The sequence below is a fragment of the Cupressus sempervirens genome, chromosome 1, assembly GCF_028749045.1.
Source record: "Cupressus sempervirens isolate cs-2001-9-10 chromosome 1, ASM2874904v1, whole genome shotgun sequence".
NCBI lineage: Eukaryota > Viridiplantae > Streptophyta > Pinopsida > Cupressales > Cupressaceae > Cupressus > Cupressus sempervirens.
In genome coordinates, this window is record NC_143118.1 from 10,082,946 (window position 1) to 10,102,045 (window position 19,100).

The following is a 19,100-nucleotide window of genomic DNA, read 5'->3' on the forward strand; positions in this document are numbered from 1 at the left end:
GAAAAGAACTTGTAAGCACATGCGAGACACTTGATGTGACTTCTCCAAGGACAATGGGTTTGCATCCACTATTTGTTTGCATGAGGGGCTACGTTCTCATACTAATTGAAAGCTCTTTCTAAATAACTCTCACAAGAGAGAAAACTGAAACTGAATCATAAATCCAACATATCCCAAGGAATGAGTCTCATCTCCTTTTATCTTCACAGTTGTGACTCTTCGACTACCCTTCCTGGCTTTTTGTCTTATCTCTCCCTGTCCTTTTTGCCCACTTTATAATATGAAATTGATCTTTTACAATTTGAGTCCACACTATCCAAGTCAAAATTTAATATTATATAATTTATGCTTTTAACGTTTCTCGTCCACAAGACAAAAGATTTTATGAGATTTTTATGTAGTGGATGAAAAGACATCAAACTCAGAAAATCCAAGAGTCAAAGTGTCCAACTATGAAAAATTGGTGTTTAATAATTTTCCATATAAATACAAATATATTATCAAATAGGTTACAATAGTTTAAATAAAGCACTTAGATTGGTCAAAAGTTAATTTGAAATAACATCCACTTAGATGCTATAGTATCATACCATTCGACATGAACTAATAAAAATGCTAGTATATAAACAAATATGAAATGCAATATGAAGATAAACACCCTTAATATAATTGTTGTTTTTAGCGGGACTATTGGAAATTATTATTTTTATTTTTGCAATATACAACTCTCCATAATGTTTTGTACTTTTAAATATATTTAGATAAAAAGGTTTGTCCACTCACGAATTTGAAGATAAAAAAACAAAAACAAATTGGATGGGTGACCTAGGGCGGCGAGCCTTCTCTTTAAAATGGCCCTTTCACTAGGAATGAATGTCGTCTCTCTCCATGGCAGGAATCGAAGTTGACTTATTGATTTAAAGTTGGACATTTTCTGACCTACATTTATATTGTATAATCTTTTAACAGGTTTTCTAAAAATGCATAGACAAAATTGTCCAAAATGTTCGAATTGTATTTTACAATAAAAAATGGTTAAAAACTGCGAGACGGCCACCAAACTTACGCGTGAGCGACGGAAAGTCCCACCTGCTCCAGTTGTGGAAGAAGGCCCGACAATTTTACCGGGGACGAAGATACCCAAACAGTTGACGTGGGGGCTCACTAGGAATACTATTTACATCGCGAAACCCTTAAAAAGAATGTAGATTGATGTACTCTAATTTCAGGAGCGATGTCAGGAGAGAGCATCGCGGAAGAATGGAGATCCATCCACGGCAGCAACAGCTGGGAGGGAATGCTCGATCCCCCTCATCTTGGCCTCCGCCAATCCCTTCTCCTCTACGGCGACCTCATCCAGGCCACCTACGACGCCTTCGTCAGCGACCCCCATTCCAAATACTGCGGAAGCAGCAGATACGGCAAAAATGACTTCTTTCACAAGGTTGCCCTCGCCGAGCCAGGCGACCAGCAATGGGATTATCAGGTCACACGCTTCCTCTACGCCACTGCCAGCGTGGACGTCCCGGGTGCCGTCCTCGTCAAGTCCCGGTCCAGAGAGGCGTGGAGCAAAGAGTCCAACTGGATCGGCTACGTGGCAGTGGCAACGGACCGGGGGAAGCAACGGCTGGGGAGGCGAGACATCGTGGTCGCATGGAGGGGCACCATCCGCGACCTGGAGTGGATGGACGTGTCAAACCCTGGTCACCACTCAATCGCCCCTCTCTTGACCAAATCTAGTAAAACCCCTCCTGCGAAGGCCCGGCACTGGTACGACCTCGGCCACAACGGCGACGACGAAGAAGATTCGGATCCTAAAGTGATGAACGGCTGGTACGTGATCTACACTTCCAGTGACCCAAAATCCCCCTTTGTGAAAAGGAGCGCAAGGGACCAAGTCCTAGCGGAGATCAGGCGGCTGCTGGAGGTGTACAGGGACGAGACGGTGAGCATCACAACTGTCGGTCACAGCCCTGGCGCAGCCTTGGCCGTGCTCAGCGCATTCGACATGGTGGAGAACGTGGTCGCGGAGGTGAAACCGGACGTCCCGGTGACCGCATTCGTGGTGGGGTCGCCGGGAGTGGGCAACCCGGAGTTCAAGCGGGGCTTCGATGCGTGGCCGCAGCTGCGGAGTCTGCACGTGGTGAATGAAATTGATTTGATTCCGCGGTATCCGAGCAGAGTCCTTCACTACGCCCAGATTGGGACGAGGCTGGAGATCGACACGCGCAAGTCGCCGTATCTGAAGGAGTCGAAGAATCCGAGCGATTGGCATAATTTGCAGGCGCAGCTTCACATGGTGGCCGGTTGGCAGGGGAAGGAGAAGCCATTTGAGGTTGCTGTGGAAAGAAGCGTGGCGCTGGTGAATAAGTCGTGTGATTTTCTGAAGGAGGAGTGTCTGATACCGGGGGCGTGGTGGGTGGAGAAGAACAAGGGGATGATGAAGGACGACAAGGGAATGTGGGTTTTGGGGGACCTCAATGATGATGACGTTCCGAAACCCGAGGAATAGGTGTAGTCAAGGATGTCCCCACTGGCCCTTTTCGCCACTTGGGCTGCTAGTAGTGTCACATTCATCACCATTTCAATAAATAATAATATGTCATTGAGCAAGTTAGTGCTTTAAGATAAGAAAGACGTATAATAAATGTTCCTATGGGATAGGTTGTATTTGAAGTGGGTGATATGTTTTAGTTCCTACCATTAGGAATTTTGAGGGTTCTCATTAAGAGTTTTTGTTTCACTTATACACTACATAGTTAAATCATGATAGGTTAATGCAGTTTTTCTTAGCATTGTACTATGTTGTATGTATATGTATATTCATGTTGTGACTATAATGCATATGTTAGTATATACCAGCACTTGCATTCAAAGAAGGTGCAAGGGGTACGTCGATAGGTGTATGATTTGAAAGTATAAGTGAAGCATTATATAATAAAAGGAAGTGAGTAAAAGTGTTTAAAATGACATAATTATTTAGTACAAAAGTTGCATGAGCTAAAGAATGACAATAATTTAAAGTGCAATACATAAAAAGTGGGTGTATAATTAATTTGATGCACCTACAAATTCTACGAAGGTTTATTTTCAATAATGTTATTTCGATTATTTTTTATTTTAGAACAGCAAGCAAAAGAGATAGACTCTATTGTAGAAAGTCTCACGTCATCATAATATGATTGACCATAAGACCGCTAAATTTAGTTTAAAGATTCATTGGATTGTTTTCACTTTCAAAGTGTAGTGTATTGTTAAGAGAGCTACTCATATGAACATGGTTACATTAGTTTAATGTTATATGATGATAGATTACATTTTACTAATTAGTATTTATACTTCCTCAACATTTGTTCAGTGAATTAGCTTTTTTTTTACTAGCCTATTAATTTATCGCAGCGGATTCATTATTGTAAAAAGATCTTGAATAGTCATTTCTCTCCTCATTGTACCTAGGTTGAATGGAGTTGAAAATTGGTACTTCAATTCTTGACCCTCCACACTAAAAATGCCAAAGCACCCTTTGTCTTTGAGGGAAAGATAGACAACATACACAAAATTTAAATGATGAAATAAAAATCAATTAGAAGTATTATCCTTGATTTCCAAATTTTGTTCACTTTTTACTTTTGTTGGCATAAAACTTCCCCTTGCATTCATTAATCTTGCTTGCTTGTCATGTCTCTTTTTCAAATAATTAAAAATAATAATTATTGCCAAGGCAGGCAGGCCCAAGACGGTGAAGTTTCGAAAAAAGGGGTTAATCTTTGGAAACCGTTGGACTAAATAATGAAAATTATTATTAAAATATGTTTTATTAACCCCTCTTGGATGTGAGTTAGGGTTATGCCCTCTTTTAAGGGGTTTGGAGGCATTTTGGGCCCATTCCAGAACTTGATTTTTGCGCATTGCTTTGTTGTTCTTCAGAGGCTGCCAAACCTATGGAGAAGGAGACCCAAGAATGGGAGTTTGCAAGTTTCCAAGAAGGCTAAAGACGAGAGTTTAAAGCCATTCCATGTGCATGCTCATGCAGAGTTTGCCTTTGTGCTTAACAGTGCAGATTTGTGAGTTTTCGGGTGTGTTTTTTGTAAGAGTTTGGTGTTTCCAGTTGAGTATTTCATATCAGTTTGGGTTGCTGTTGTATATCAGACATTTAGATGTTAAAATAGAGCTGAATATATATATTTGGCCATGATTATACTTCTGTGATAGATTATTAGTGTTTTTGTAGTGTTTCCGGCTATTTTGTGTTGTTTTCGGGAGCCCGATGAGTATTTCGGTTGAGTATTTCATATCAGTTTGGGTTGCTGTTGTATATCAGACATTTAGATGTTAAAATAGAGCTGAATATATGTATTTGGCCATGATTATACTTCTATGATAGTTTATTAGTGTTTTTGTGGTGTTTCCGGCTATTTTGTATTGTTTTTGAGAGCCCGATGAGTATTCCGGTTGAGTATTTCATATCAGTTTGGGTTGCTGCTGTATATCAGACATGTAGATGTTAAAATAGAGCTAAATATATGTATTTGATCATGATTATACTTCTGTGATAGATTATCAATGCTTTTGTGGTGTTCCTGGCTATTTTGTGTTGTTTTCAAGAGCCCGATGAGCATTGTTTGTGTCCTTCGTTTGGGAGCTGTTGTGTAAATGTTATACAAATCTAAAAATGTCATTTTGGAGGCTGTTATGTTGCTGAAATTTCTATAAAAAATGTCCACTTTCAAATTTATTAATAATATGTGAAGCTGTGAAGTTTTTGGCACTATTTCTGGCATACTCGATTTGGGGTTTATTGAGAAATTGGCGGATTTTTGAAATATTGGTTGTTTGATCTTAAAGCTCTGATTAGAGGCTTGAAATATCATATAAAATTAGAGAAAGGGACATTTCAGTGGTATCAAAGCTATGATCTTGCCAGCCTGAGGGTTTTTAAAAGTTTGCATGCAACTAAGTGAAAGAGAAAAGGGATATTTGCAGCGAGAAAAGAATAAAGAAATTTTGATCAAACTTCTAGTTGAAAGTAAAAGTACAAAATCCAAGGAAGGAAAAAGTATGGCTAATCCAGATGAGATGGCAAAGAAATTCTTCCAAGACATCCAAAGTATTTGTCATAATTACTAGTTGTTGTAGCTGCATATTGCAAGTAGTTTAAGTCTCATTTTTGTATTAAATATTGTCAAATTAGTTGCACATTCATGTTAGGTCATTGTTTAGACAATCTGGAGTCTTTTTGTAAGCATTCTCTTTGATGCAAATCGAAACAAGAGTCCTTGTAGCAATCTAAAAAATTATATCAGTCATACAACCCCTTGCTTGCAAAGTGTTTGACAAAATGTCAAACAACTGAAGTATAAAGCTTCTTGGTGTTTGAAGAAGTTATAACCTATTCGGGTTACACTCTACTTTATCTAGAATGGACAGGTATAGTACAGAGTCTCAGAGGACACAATCTTGGACAGTTGATATCCAGAGTCGGAACAGTAGAAAGGATGGTTATTTAGACATTCGAGATAAACTTAGAAAAATAAGTCATGACATGTCTGAACAGTTGGTTAAGCACCACCGTATGATGAATGACATGCTGTCCGACCCAGCTAAGGTGGATAAGTTGACTGAATTTCTATTTGGCAAATTTTCTCACAGGGCAGATGACACAATTACCAAGAACTTGCATGAGGAGTTTGAGAAACTAGCTTATAGTCGGGTAGAGGTCTCAGATTCTACTCCACCATAGGAGGTAGTGGGAAAGGATATTACGCAGATTGATAGTAACGGTCAACTTGATACTCAAATTGAGACAATTGTATACAGGTCGTCAAAGGGTGATGTCACAGGTATTCGGGATGGTATAGTTACAACAGGTAGTGACTATAGGGTAGTGGGTTCAGATGATGATTATGAGGATGTTATTGTGCATGATGGTGAGATACTTGGTAGAGATGAGCAGACATTGAGCATTCATGACTTTGCTAAGAAAGAGTACCAGGCACAGTTAGATGCTTCATCACATGAGGTTGAGGCTGGTAGTACTTCACATGATTTGTCTAGCCAACTGAAGGTGAACAAAGACAATATTGTGACTTCATTATCTCATCATGACAGGTATGTGGAGTTAGTTGGTATTGGTCATATTACTCAAGTGAGGAGTTTGCTTGAGTTACCAGCTAATTCTAGTTTACGGATATGGACTCGAGATTGTTATATTGGCATTTGGGATTCAGTTGACTGGAGATCTTTAACACTTTTTGGTAGTAGTGTTTGTTTGGGTGCTATCATGGATTTGATTAGCAGATTGCACGGTGTTGTCTTTTCTTGTGCCAGCAGCTTGTCCGATGTTGGTATTAGTTTTTATACACCGGTGTTGGGCTTTGTTCATATATCTAGTCGACCATACTTGCTGGAATGTGTTTATGATCTTTCATATTTGGCAGTGTGTACAGATGAGTCCCAGGATCATATTGGCATTGATGACATCCAGGAGGATGCAGTGGGCAGTTTTGAAGACTTGGTTTCCTTGGCAGTTTCTTTTGGTATAGAGGAGTTGGACAGTAGTGCTACAGTTTTTGATACTCCGTATGTTGATATGAGCTTTGGAGTTGATTCGCAGGATATGGATGGTAATACTCTAGAGACTAGTAACTTTGAGGATACTCCTTTAGATAGTGCATCAGAGGAGGTTTGTAGGAGACAATCTAGCCAATGCCATCATGTGTCTAATCAGTTGAGAGTTAGTGAGCGAGACATTGCTATCGCTTGGCAACATTTCGATGCTACTTGTCAGTTGTTAGCAGTTTATGGATGGGGTTCTCCTACTAGTGATGAGTAGGGAGGCAGTTATCTTTCCTTGACAGAGATCCACTCTTTATGGGAGGCTATTCAGATTTTGAGACAGAATTATATGCAGTTGGTAGCCGACAGAGATTATCTTACGGAGTGGGGGAGTACAGCATATGACGCATTATTGGCCAAGGAAGATGAGGTGAGTGAGCTTACTCAGCAACTCGAGGTGACTTTTGAGATTCTTGAGAGTACACAGTTGGCTTTTGAGGAGTCGCAGTTTTATTTGACTAAGGTGACCATGGAGTTGGAGCGACTGCAATCTTTACCAGATTCTGCACAGTCACAAGCTGTGGTGTCTAGTGATCTGAGGATGATGGGGATGCATCCATCCTTGATACTAACATTGGCATATCGGGTTTGTTCCCACTAGAGTCAGGTTCAGTTGAGTTGGGTGCTACAACAAATTGTTGTGGTATGCCTGACATGGTGGTGGCCTCTAGTACTAATGGCACAGAGACTAGAGATGTTGTATCAAAGATCATGTGTGATGTTGGTGAGCTGACAGTTGGCATGGTTCCTGCTAGTAATATTACTCCCTTGGTGATGTCTTCGGAGGTAGTAGTCAATTCCAACTATGGTTAGTGATCGATTGTAGTTAGTTTCATCTGGATTGTAGTCTGAGCCACCGACTGAGATTGGTGCATTCTATTGGCATTACACTGTGAGGTATGTTCATCAATTTGTTAGATTGTGGTGACTGATTAGGAAAGTACTATACATACTTCATAAAAAGGGCTTAGGGTTGGGTATTTTTGTGTGTGGTGATACGAAATTGGTATGAAAAGCCCTCCGCTTCAAATAAGGTATTTCTCATGAAGCGTTTATTTAATATGAAAATGGCAGAAGGTGGATCTGTTGCAGATCATTTAAATGAGTTTAATACTATTACTAGTCAATTATCTTCTGTGGGTATCAATTTTGATGAAGAAATTAGGGCTCTCTTGATTTTGTGTTCTTTGCCTGAAAGCTGGAATGGCATGGTAATGGCGGTGAGTAATTTTGTTCCTAGATCTAGTACCCTAAAATATGATGATGTGATCGGTGTTATTTTAAGTGAGGAAACTCGTAGAAAATCCTCAGGTGGATCTACATCAGGAAGTGCTTTAAATACACAAAGCACGGGCAGAACAACTGAAAGAGGAAGTAACTCTGGAAATCGTGAGAAATCAAGAGGAAAGTCAAAGGGGAGGAGGTCTCAATCGAGAGGACCAAATGATTGCTGGTACTGTGGGAAACTAGGGCACAAAAAGAAAGATTGCTGGACTCGAAAGAAAAATGAAGGAGATAAATCAGATGGAGACAAAGAGGCAAATGTGGTAAGTAACAAATCCAAAGAGGATGCTTTGCTTCTGTCTTTAGAGAGTGTTGATGATTCATGGGTTTTAGATTCTGGTGCTTCTTTTCATGCTACACCTCATAGAGGTTATTTCATTGATTATGTCCAAGGGGATTTTGAGCTTGTTTATTTGGGGGATAATGAACCCTGTCAGATTGTTCGAAAGGGAAAAATTAAGATTAAGTTGCAGAATGGGAATCATTGGCTACTACATGAGGTAAGACATGTTCCAAAGCTGAGTAGGAATTTAATTTCAGCAAGGCAACTCGGTGATGAGGGTTGTGTAGTTACTTTTAATGATAAAAATTGGAAGGTTTCAAAAGGTTCCCTTGTAGTAGCAAAAGGTGTGAAAGTAGGCACCTTATATCTTTGTACAGGTCATATTGTTCCTTCTACTTTGATTGTTTTAGAGAAAAATGAATATTCAGGAACAATTACTGTAGTTGAGCAAGGAGAACAAATAGCTGTTGTAGATTTTGATACAGCGTTGTGGCACAATAGACTTGGGCACATGAGTGAGAAAGGTATGAAAGTACTTCATTCAAGGAAAGTTTTACCAGGTTTAAAATGTGTGAATATGGATTTTTGTGAAAGTTGTGTGTATGGAAAACAAAAGAGAGTGAGTTTTGTAAAGATTGGGAAGGAAAACAAAAAGGAGAAATTAGAGCTTGTGCATACAGATGTATGGGGACCGGCTCAGGTATCTTCCCTTGGTGGCTCTCATTATTATGTTACATTTATTGATGATGCAACTAGAAAAGTATGGGTTTATTTCCTTAGACAGAAATCTGATGTATTTCAAACTTTTAAGAAATGGAAATGCTTGGTTGAAAATGAGACTGGTAAGAAATTAAAATGTCTCAGATCTGATAATGGTGGTGAGTATTGCAGTCATGAATTTGAATATTATTGCTCCACTAATGGTATTCGTAGACAAAAAACTGTTCCAAGGACTCCACAGGAAAATGGAGTGGCTGAACGCATGAACAGGACTATAATGGAGCGCGCAAGGAGCATGATGTTGCATGTTGGGTTGCCCTTACACATGTGGGCGGAGGCTGTCAATACTGCAGTATATTTGATTAATAGAGGACCCTCTACTCCTTTGGGCTGTGGTATTCCAGAAGAAGCATGGACTGGTAAGAAGGTGAGTTATTCTTTTCTCAAGACCTTCGGTTGTGAAGCTTTTGCTCATATAGACTCTGAAAATAGAACCAAGCTAGAAGCTAAATCAAAGAAATGTGTCTTTGTTGGATATGACACTAATGAATTTGGCTATAGGCTTTGGGAATTTGAAAATCATAAAACTATAAGAAGCCGGGATGTCATATTCAATGAAAAAGTGTTGTACAAAGATCTGTTGCAGCAACATGAGAAGAAAGAAGATGATTATGTAGTGTTGGATGATACTCCAAAAGCTGATGTTCCAGCCATTCCTCATGATGTGCAACAACTGCAACAACAAATACCACACACACCAGTGAATGTTAGACGGTCAACAAGGCCAATTAGACCTCCACAAAGGTTTTCTCCCTCTTTGTATTCTATTTTACTTACTGATGCCGGTGAACCTGAAAGTTATGATGAAGCTGTGCAGGTGGATACTAAGATTCAGTGGGAGTCTGCAATGAAAGATGAAATGGACTCTTTGCTGAAAAATAAGACATGGGATTTGTGCAAGTTGCCTGCAGGTAAAAAGGCTTTACAGAATAAATGGGTTTACAGGTTGAAAGAAGAGGAAGGAGGTAAGAAAAGATTTAAGACCAGGTTAGTTGTAAAAGGATTTGCACAGAAAAAGGGAATTGATTTTGATGAGATATTTTCTCCCGTTGTTAAAATGACTTCTATTCGTACTGTTTTAAGTCTTGTGGCTACTGAAGATTTGCATTTAGAGTAGATGGATGTTAAAACAACCTTCCTTCATGGTGATTTGGATGAAGAAATATATATGGCTCAGCCACAGGGTTTTGAGGTCAAAGGTAAGGAGAACTTAGTGTGCAAATTGAAGAAAAGTTTATATGGCTTGAAGCAAGCACCTCGGCAATGGTATCTGAAATTTGACAGTTTTATGCATGAGCATGGATATAATAGGTGTCATTCAGATTACTGTGTTTATTTTAAGAGGTTGGATGATGATAGCTACATTATTTTATGTTTATATGTTGATGATATGCTTATAGCTGGGTCTAACATGGATCATATTAAGGGGCTGAAACGCCAATTAGCACATGCATTTGCTATGAAGGATTTGGGGGCAGCAAAACAAATCCTTGGTATGAAGATTTGCAGAGATAGGAAGAACAGAACATTGACGCTATCTCAAGCTGATTATGTTGAGAAGGTGTTGCAACGTTTCTCTATGGAGAATGCTAAAGCTGTCAACACACCTTTACCTGGTCATTTGAAATTGACTAAGGAGATGTGTCCCAAGACACAGGAAGAGGAGGATAAGATGTCCAAGGTACCCTATGCTTCAACTATAGAAAGTTTGATGTATGCTATGGTATGCACTAGGCCAGATATTGCACATGCAGTGGGAGTCGTTAGCAGGTATATGAGTCATCCAGGATTTGAGCATTGGAATGCTGTCAAGTGGATTCTCAAATATTTGAGAGGAACATCCAATAAGTGTTTACACTTTGGGGGCTCTACTACTGATTTACAGGGCTATGTTGACTCAGATTTGGCTGGGGATATTGATACCAGGTGGAGTACTACAGGTTATGTCTTTACTGTTGGTGGGGCAGCCGTGAGCTAGGTTTCTAGGCTAGAGAAGATTAATGCTCTCTCCACTACAGAGGCAGAGTATGTTGCTGCTACAGAGGCAGCCAAAGAGATGATATGGCTTCAGTTCTTCTTGGACGAATTGGGACATCCTCAGAAGGATAATTATTTGTTCACAGATAGTCAGAGTGCCATTCATCTTGCTAAGAATTCAGCTCTGCATTCTAAGATTAAACACATACAGTTGCGGTACCATTTCATTCGGTCAGTTTTGGAGGATGGACAGTTAAAGCTGGAGAAGATACATACCAATGAAAATCCAGCAGATATGTTGACAAAGGTTGTAACAAGGGAGAAGCTGAACTCCTCTTCAGCTTCAGTTGGTCTTTTAGACTAAATGTGAATAAAAGAACAGCAGAGTCCAGGGTGGTTTGATCCAGTGGGAGCCCCATGCGGTAGTTGTATTGCTACAGGATCAGTCTCCAAGTGGGAGATTGTTGTTTAGTGTGGAGCCTGATCAGTCCCCAAGTGGGAGATTGTTAGATTGTGGTGATTGATCAGGAAAGTATTGTACATACTTCATAAATAGTGGGGTTCGGGGCATCGCCCCGAAATTTTTTTTTTTTGGGAAGTAGCCGACATGGTAGCCGACATATTATGGCCGACATATGGCTGACATGTTATAACCCTAAAGCGGTTTAATACTTGTATAAAAAGGGCTTAGGGTTGGGTATTTTTGTGTGTGGTGATACGAAATTGGTTCTTGCAGCGGTATTGAGCTGTAAGGGATTACGGATTGTAATCAGGTTGTAATCACTGGATTGTAATAAGATCGAACTTGCTGTTTGGTGGACGTAGCCCAGGGATTGGGTGAACCACGTTAAATCTTGGTGCCTTGTGTTCATTTTTGTGTGTTCTATTATTTTCTGTTATTGGTTATATTTGCATGTAGTTTTTATTTCTGTCCGTGGTTTATCCTAACACAATTTACCTTTGATGACCATGTTGATGAGATGATGATACAGAGATGTACTTTGGTTCCTAGTGCTTGTCATCAGTTATGCGACGGTTTGACGCCTCGGGATGAGAGTTGTGATGGGCATGACATGGTGATAGGTTCTGCAATTGATAGCTTGATAATACATGACTTAGAGCAGGAGTTTGGGAGTGATGCTTCAACAGTTGTTGTTATTGATTCTACTCCTTTGGCTATGACATCTCCTGACTTAGCTGGTGGTCAGTCACAGTGGGTTGTATCACTTGTTCATGGAAAATTTGGTTTGGGTTCCATTTCTTGCTATTTATCTTGTAATGTCTTTTCACCATTAGCAGTGCATGGGAGTTATGGTTATGAGACAATGGCCAGTGATTTGCAGAGTTGTGTTGACTGCAGGAGTTGTACAGTGTGTGGATTCTCCATACTTGGTACAGTTTCATTTGGGAGCGTTCACCATTATTGCAGAGTTGGATTGTACATTCCGTATAGGCCAGTGGGATGCGTTGATGGTATTTACTGTGTTGGCAGTTTGATTTGTCCACTTTACTTGGGTTCTGATGTTCTAAGAGTTTGTGTCTCGTGGGTTTTTGACTGTGGCAGTGGTGATTTTGGAGTTTGGTTAAGCTATAATTGTCAGTTTGATTATGGATTCCTCTTGGTTATATTGCAGAGGATATTGCAGGAGCTTGTGTTAATTGATAGTAGTATAGTTCATGACTACATTTGGGATCTAGATGGATTGATTGGTTTATTGTTTAGCCATTGCTTGAGGACAAGTAATATTTGGGAGGGGAGGACTTGTCATGTCCCCTTTTCAAATAATTAAAAATAATAATTTTTGCCAAGGCAGGCAGGCCCAAGAAGGTGAAGTTTCAGAAAAAGGGGTTAATCTTTGAAAACCGTTGGACGGGTTATGCCCTCTTTTAAGGGATTTGGAGGCATTTTGGGCCCATTCCAGAACTTGATTTTTGCATATTGCTTTGTTGTTCTTCAGAGGCTGCCAAACCTATGGAGAAGGAGACCCAAGAATGGGAGTTTGTAAGTTTTCAGGAAGGGTAAGGATGGGAGTTTAAAGCCATTCCATGTGCATGCTCATGCAGAGTTTTCCTTTGTGCTGAACAGTGCAGATTTGTGGGTTTTCGGGTGTGTTTTTTGTAAGAGTTTGGTGTTTCCAGTTGAGTATTTCATATCAATTTGGGTTGTTGCTGTATATTAGACATTTAGATGTTAAAATAGATCTGAATATATGTATTTGGCCATGATTATACTTCTGTGATAGATTATTAGTGTTTTTGTGGTGTTTTTAGCTATTTTGTGTTGTTTTCGAGAGCCCGATGAGTATTTCGGTTGAGTATTTCATATCAGTTTGGGTTGCTGCTATATATTAGACATTTAGATGTTAAAATAGAGATAAATATATGTATTTGGCCATGATTATACTTTTGTGATAGTTTATTAGTGTTTTTGTGGTGTTTTCGGCTATTTTGTGTTGTTTTCGGGAGCCCGATGAGTATTCCGGTTGAGTATTTCATATCAGTTTGGGTTGCTGTTGTATATCAAACATGTAGATGTTAAAATAGAGCTGAATATATGTATTTGGTCATGATTATACTTCTGTGATAGATTATCAGTGCTTTTGTGTTGTTTTCGGCTATTTTGTGTTATTTTCGGGAGCTCGATGAGCATTGTTTTTGTCCTCCGTTTGGGAGCTGTTGTGTAAATGTTATACAGATTTGGAAATGTCATTTTGGAAGCTTTTATGCTGCTGAAATTTCTATAAAAAATGTCTACTTTCATATTTATTAATAATATGTGAAGTTGTGAAGTTTTTGGCACTATTTTCGGCATACCCGATTTGGGGTTTATTGAGAAATTAGTGGATCTTTGAAATATTGGTTGTTTGATCTTAAAGATCTTATTAGAGGCTTGAAATATCATATAAAATTAGAAAAAGGGACATTTCATTGCTTTTGGCCATAGAAAGCACATTTTGAGAGTATTTGAATAGTTTTTTTTCTAAAACTTTGATCTTGATTTTTCATGGTGTTCGATCTTTGATTTAGGATTGCTATTCTTCTCTTTCTTTGAAATCTACTATGTCTTCTCTATTAAATTTTTCTTTTTATCGTACTATTTTTAATTTATTTTTTGTTCTGTATTTTCTTCTCAGTCTTCTCCTTCTTTATCTCCTCCTCCTCATCTGCTACTTCTCCTCCTCCTCCTCCTCCTCCCTCTTCTCTTTCTTTTGATTTTACTTCTCCTCCTCCCCCTCCTCCCCCTCCCCCTTCACCACCACCACCACCTCCTACTCCTCCTCCTTCTACTTCTACTTCTTCTTCTTATTCTCGTCCCCTCCTTCTCTCCCTAGTTCTTCTTCTTCTTTTGTTGCTCCCCCTCATTCTCTTATCCTTCTCCTCCTTCCCCTTAGATTCTTCATCTCCTCCTCATCCTCCTACATCTTCATCTCCTTTTCCTTCTTCACATGCTCATCCTCTTTGTCCTGCTCCTCACTCTCTTCCTACTCCTTTTTCTTCTCCTTCTTTTCTTTCTAATTTTCTTTCTCCTTACTTTCCTTCCCCCCCCCCCTCTCTCTAGAAATATTTCTTTTCAACTTGAAATTTTTAATTATACTAATTTTTATATTCAAAAAAATTGAAGTTGTCCTGGACACGCATATTATAAAATGTACATTTCTATTATAAGTAAAAAAAATCCATTTGTATTATTAAACATATAAGACATTAATTTTTCGCTATACCAAAAAACTTGTGTTTACATAATCATTAATAGAAAATGGTTAATACATATAAATATGAATTAATAAATTTTAATCATCTTTCTATTTTTATATTTTATAATTTATAATTTTTAAAGAGCAGCAATATGAAGCCTCTTTTATGACTGATTGTTTAATCTCTAGATGAGATGAAACTATAATGCAACTTATGTTATGATGTTATTCACTTGATATAAATGTTGTAACAAGAAAACTAGGTTTCTTTCAAAGGAATGTATTTGAAAGTCATTAACAAGTAATTAAAGTGATATTTTTCTTCTTTCTGGAAAATGTCACGATAATTTATATAATATTATTTAATAATTTTAGACTTTGTTGCTCAACCTCTTAATTACAGTATATTTAGAGTGTTTATAACTTTTCACACTTAAAAAAATTAGTAATAATTGTGAATTGTTATAAATAAAATAAAGTTCTTGCTTAGATTCTTCATCTCCTCCTCCTCCTACATCTTCTCCTTCTCCTTCTCCTTCTTCACATGCTGCTTCTCCTCATTCTCACTCTCTTCCTACTCCTTCTCCTTCTCCTTCTTTTATTTCTCTTTCTTCTCTTTCTCCTAATTTTATTTCTCCTTATTCGTCTCCTCCTCCCCCCCGTCCCCCCTCTCTCTCAATTTTTCTTTTCAACTTGAAAATTTTAATTATACTAATTTTTTATATTCAAACAAATTGAAGTTGTCCTAAACAATGTGTATTACAAAATGTATATTTCTATTATGAATAAGTAAAAAAAATCCATTTGTAAGATTAAACATATAAGACATTAATTTTTCACTATACCAAAAAACTTGTATTTACATGACCATTAATAGAAAATGGTTAATACATATAAATATGAATTAATAATTTTTAATAATCTTTCTATTTTTATATATTTTGTTTTATAATTTTTAAGGAGCACCAATACAAAGCCTCTTTTATGAGTGATTGTTTAATCTATAGATGAGATGGAACTATAATGCAACTTATGTTATGATGTTACTCACTTGACATAAAGATTGTAACAAGAAAACTAGTTTTCTTTGAAAGGAAGGTATTTGAAAGTCATTAACAAGTAATTAAAGTGACATTTTTCTTCTTTTTGGAAAATGTCATGACAATTTATATAATATTATATAATAATTGTAGACTTTGTTGCTCAACCTCTTAATTACATTATATTTAGAATGTTTATAACTTTTTACACTTAAAAATAGTAATAATTGTGAATTGTTATAAATGAAATAAAGTTCTTGCCTAGAGAAAATAAAGGAAATTGAGATGTAGTTTCTACCTAAAAGAAATAAAGGAAATTGAGACATAGATGGAATGTTAATATAGATTTCATAGTCTATGATTTGACATCTAATGTTTACTACCTCTTCTTACATCATAATCATGTTCATTTTTTCCATTCTTGTATAGAGGGGCTAGCCTATGTTGACACTTTGATGTATTAATGCTACTAATGCAATAGCCCACTATGATATTAGCTTTTCTTTTAGTGTGAGTGGAATTGCAATCAAATGACATTTTATGTGAATGATTTGTTTTCATACAAAATGATTGAAAGTATGTTGCTATCTATGTTGCAACAAATGTAAAAATATTGAAAATAATGTGTGGAAGTGTGGAGAAGGGTGTGGGCGAGAATTTGGGTTTGAATTACTTAAGTGGGAATGTGACTGAATCATTTGGTTCTAGAGTTCGATCAGAGTTAGCTGATGATTCCCCTACTAAGACTACCGATCCTGATGATAGCGAGACTTTGGAGGACTCAGGGGGGGGGAAGCAGAATAAAAAATGGTCCAGCTTGTTTGGGATCCATCCAACTGGAAAATCTGTCTTTGCGTGGGTTAAGGAAACCTCTTCGAAGGATAAAGGTATGTATTCCATTGAAATCCCAGATCAAATCATCGATAACAATATATCTTGTATGGACTTGACTTTGGTTGGAAGGTTTTTAGGGGCCAGACCCAACATTGATACTGTTAGGGCTTTTGTGAGGAAGAAATGGAAGTTGAATGGCCAGGTTGATGTTATGGTGCCACAGGTGTCTTTCTTTCAGCTTTTCTTGTGATGAAGATAAGTAGGATATCCTTTGTAGCAGTCCTTGGGTCTTGGGGAAGCACACTCTGATTTTATAGAGATGGACTCCAAACTTTTACTCTTTGGACGCATCTACTATCCAAGCCCCAGTTTGGGTTAGGTTGACATGCCTCCCACTTGAGTTTTGGGTGGAGGATGTGTTTTAGGGTATTGCCAACACCTTTGGGGAACTTCTTTCTTTGGATCCTATGACTTTTTCTCGGAGAAGATTGAACTTTGCCAAATTCTATGTTGGGGTCTACCAAGGCACTGATATACCTGATTCTATTTCACTTAAATCTAAGTTGGGCATATGGAATCAACACATTGAGTATGAATCTATTCCCTTCGCCTATTTCCAATGTAAAAAAATTTGAACATTGGGCCAAAAAATGTCCTTTTTTGAAGGGAGAGCCTAAGAAGGTCAAGAAAGTGTGGATGAGAAAGGCACATAACAATAGTGCAGATTTTACAAAGTGTAGAGGTGTATCTTTGGTTGTGGATGCTCCCCTACTAGCATAGAAAATAGCACTGAGATCTCACAGGGTGGAAGTGAGTCTTTAGGTTTGGATGCTTCGTCTTCAGGTGTGGATGCTTCTCATCCTAGTTTGGGAATAGATAAGGACAAGGTGATGGGAAATGAGGATGGAGTACAGGTAAATTTGGTAAATCCCAATAGTGATCTTCTTGACAAGGTTCAAGGCAAGGAAGTGTGTCACCCCAAGATTGGGGTTGAGAGTGCCAGTGGGTTGACCCATAAGGATCTATCTTCTACTAAGATGCCTATTCCTTCAACTCAGGATGCTACTTTGGAGGGCAACTTTGTAAGTCATGAAATGGAGGATATTTTAACTGTTTCATAAGAGGAGGAAGAGATTTGGGAGGAGGAGACACCTGGTGCTGAGTGGATCCTAGTTGGTAAAACATCTAAAGCTAAGAAGAAAGGAGGAGCCAATCATAGAAAGGAAGTGGAGATTGTTGCAACCAAAACTAGGAATAAGAAAGGAGATAGCTCTGGAGCTTCTTATAATACAGTCTCAAAAAAGGGGGACTCGAAATATAATAAGGTTAGAGACTGATGTCCTTCTTCAACACCTATTGGGAAGATCCTCAAGAATGGGGATGTTGGTTCTTCCCCTTCCCTAGTGGGGAGACCTTCCAACATGCAGAAAAGAATTGTTGAGGCTAATAGAATTATTGTGGATGGTAGTCAGAGGACTATCCTTGAATCAAAAAAAATTCATAAGATGAAGATTATCTCATGGAATATCTGAGGATTAAATAACCCTCATAAACATGACATTTTGAAAAATATGATTAGGGATAATAAGCCATTTTTTTTTTTTGTTCAAGACGCAAAGATGTTGAAGGAAAAAGTGGAAGGTCTTCCAATTTCCAGGGGTGGGAAGATCATCAGAAATGATTCTGAGGGATCTTCAGGAGGTATGGCTATTTTCTGGAATAAAAAGTGGATTCAAGGAGATCTTATTTCTCATAATAGAAACATGATGAATGTTAGATTTTATAACTCTAAGGACAACTTTTCTTGGGTTCTTACTAATGTTTATGCTCCTAATACCAAGTGGGGGAGAAAGGCTCTTTGGGAAGATATTACTAATCAGAGAAAGCTTTTTGTTGATGAGAGTTGGATAGTTATGGGGGATTTCAATACTTCTTTAAAAGAAGCTGAAAAATGGGGAGGCAATCAGATGAATTTGGATAATAGATTAGATTTAATGGACTTTATTGATAATCATCTTCTTCATGATCTTGATTTGCATGGGTTTGAGTACACTCGGACTAGTTCAGAAGAACTAGAAAGGATCTCATACAAGTCAGGTTGGACCGAGCACTTATTAGCAGTGCTTGGCTCCTAAAATACAAATGTTCTCTAAATGCTCAAATCCGATTGGGATTAGAACATTATCCCATTTTCTCAGTGGTTGATATGCTTAACTATAAGAGAAATTTCCCCTTCGGGTTTGAAAAAATGTGGACCCTTCACCCAGACTTGGAGAATCTCATAAAGGAGTGGTGGGGTATAACTGTGGAAGGTACAACTATGTTTAAAGTTGCAACTAAATTGAAAAATGTCAAGAAAAACATAAAAAAATAGAATAAAGAAACCTTTGGAAACATTTTTAAAAATAAAAGGAAGATTGTGGAGGAACTAAAATAAATACATTATAGAATTCAAATTGATGGATATGAGGCTATCTCTAGGGAGGAGGAAAGTGTTAAATTGGTGGAGATTCATGACATCATTACCAAGGAGGAGATGTATTGGAGGCAGTGATCTAGAAAAAAAAATTGTAGGAAGGAGATCAGAATAAT

At 38.1% G+C, this 19,100-nt stretch overlaps 1 pseudogene across 1 annotated transcript; it reads left to right on the top strand.

The window, feature by feature from the left end:
* The first annotated feature begins 732 nt into the window (after window positions 1–732).
* Window positions 733–2,613, top strand: LOC149575897 (phospholipase A1-IIdelta pseudogene; annotated as a pseudogene). The gene has a single exon (XR_016360269.1). The product of XR_016360269.1 is annotated as a phospholipase A1-IIdelta pseudogene (transcript).
* The last annotated feature ends 16,487 nt before the right edge of the window (window positions 2,614–19,100 follow it).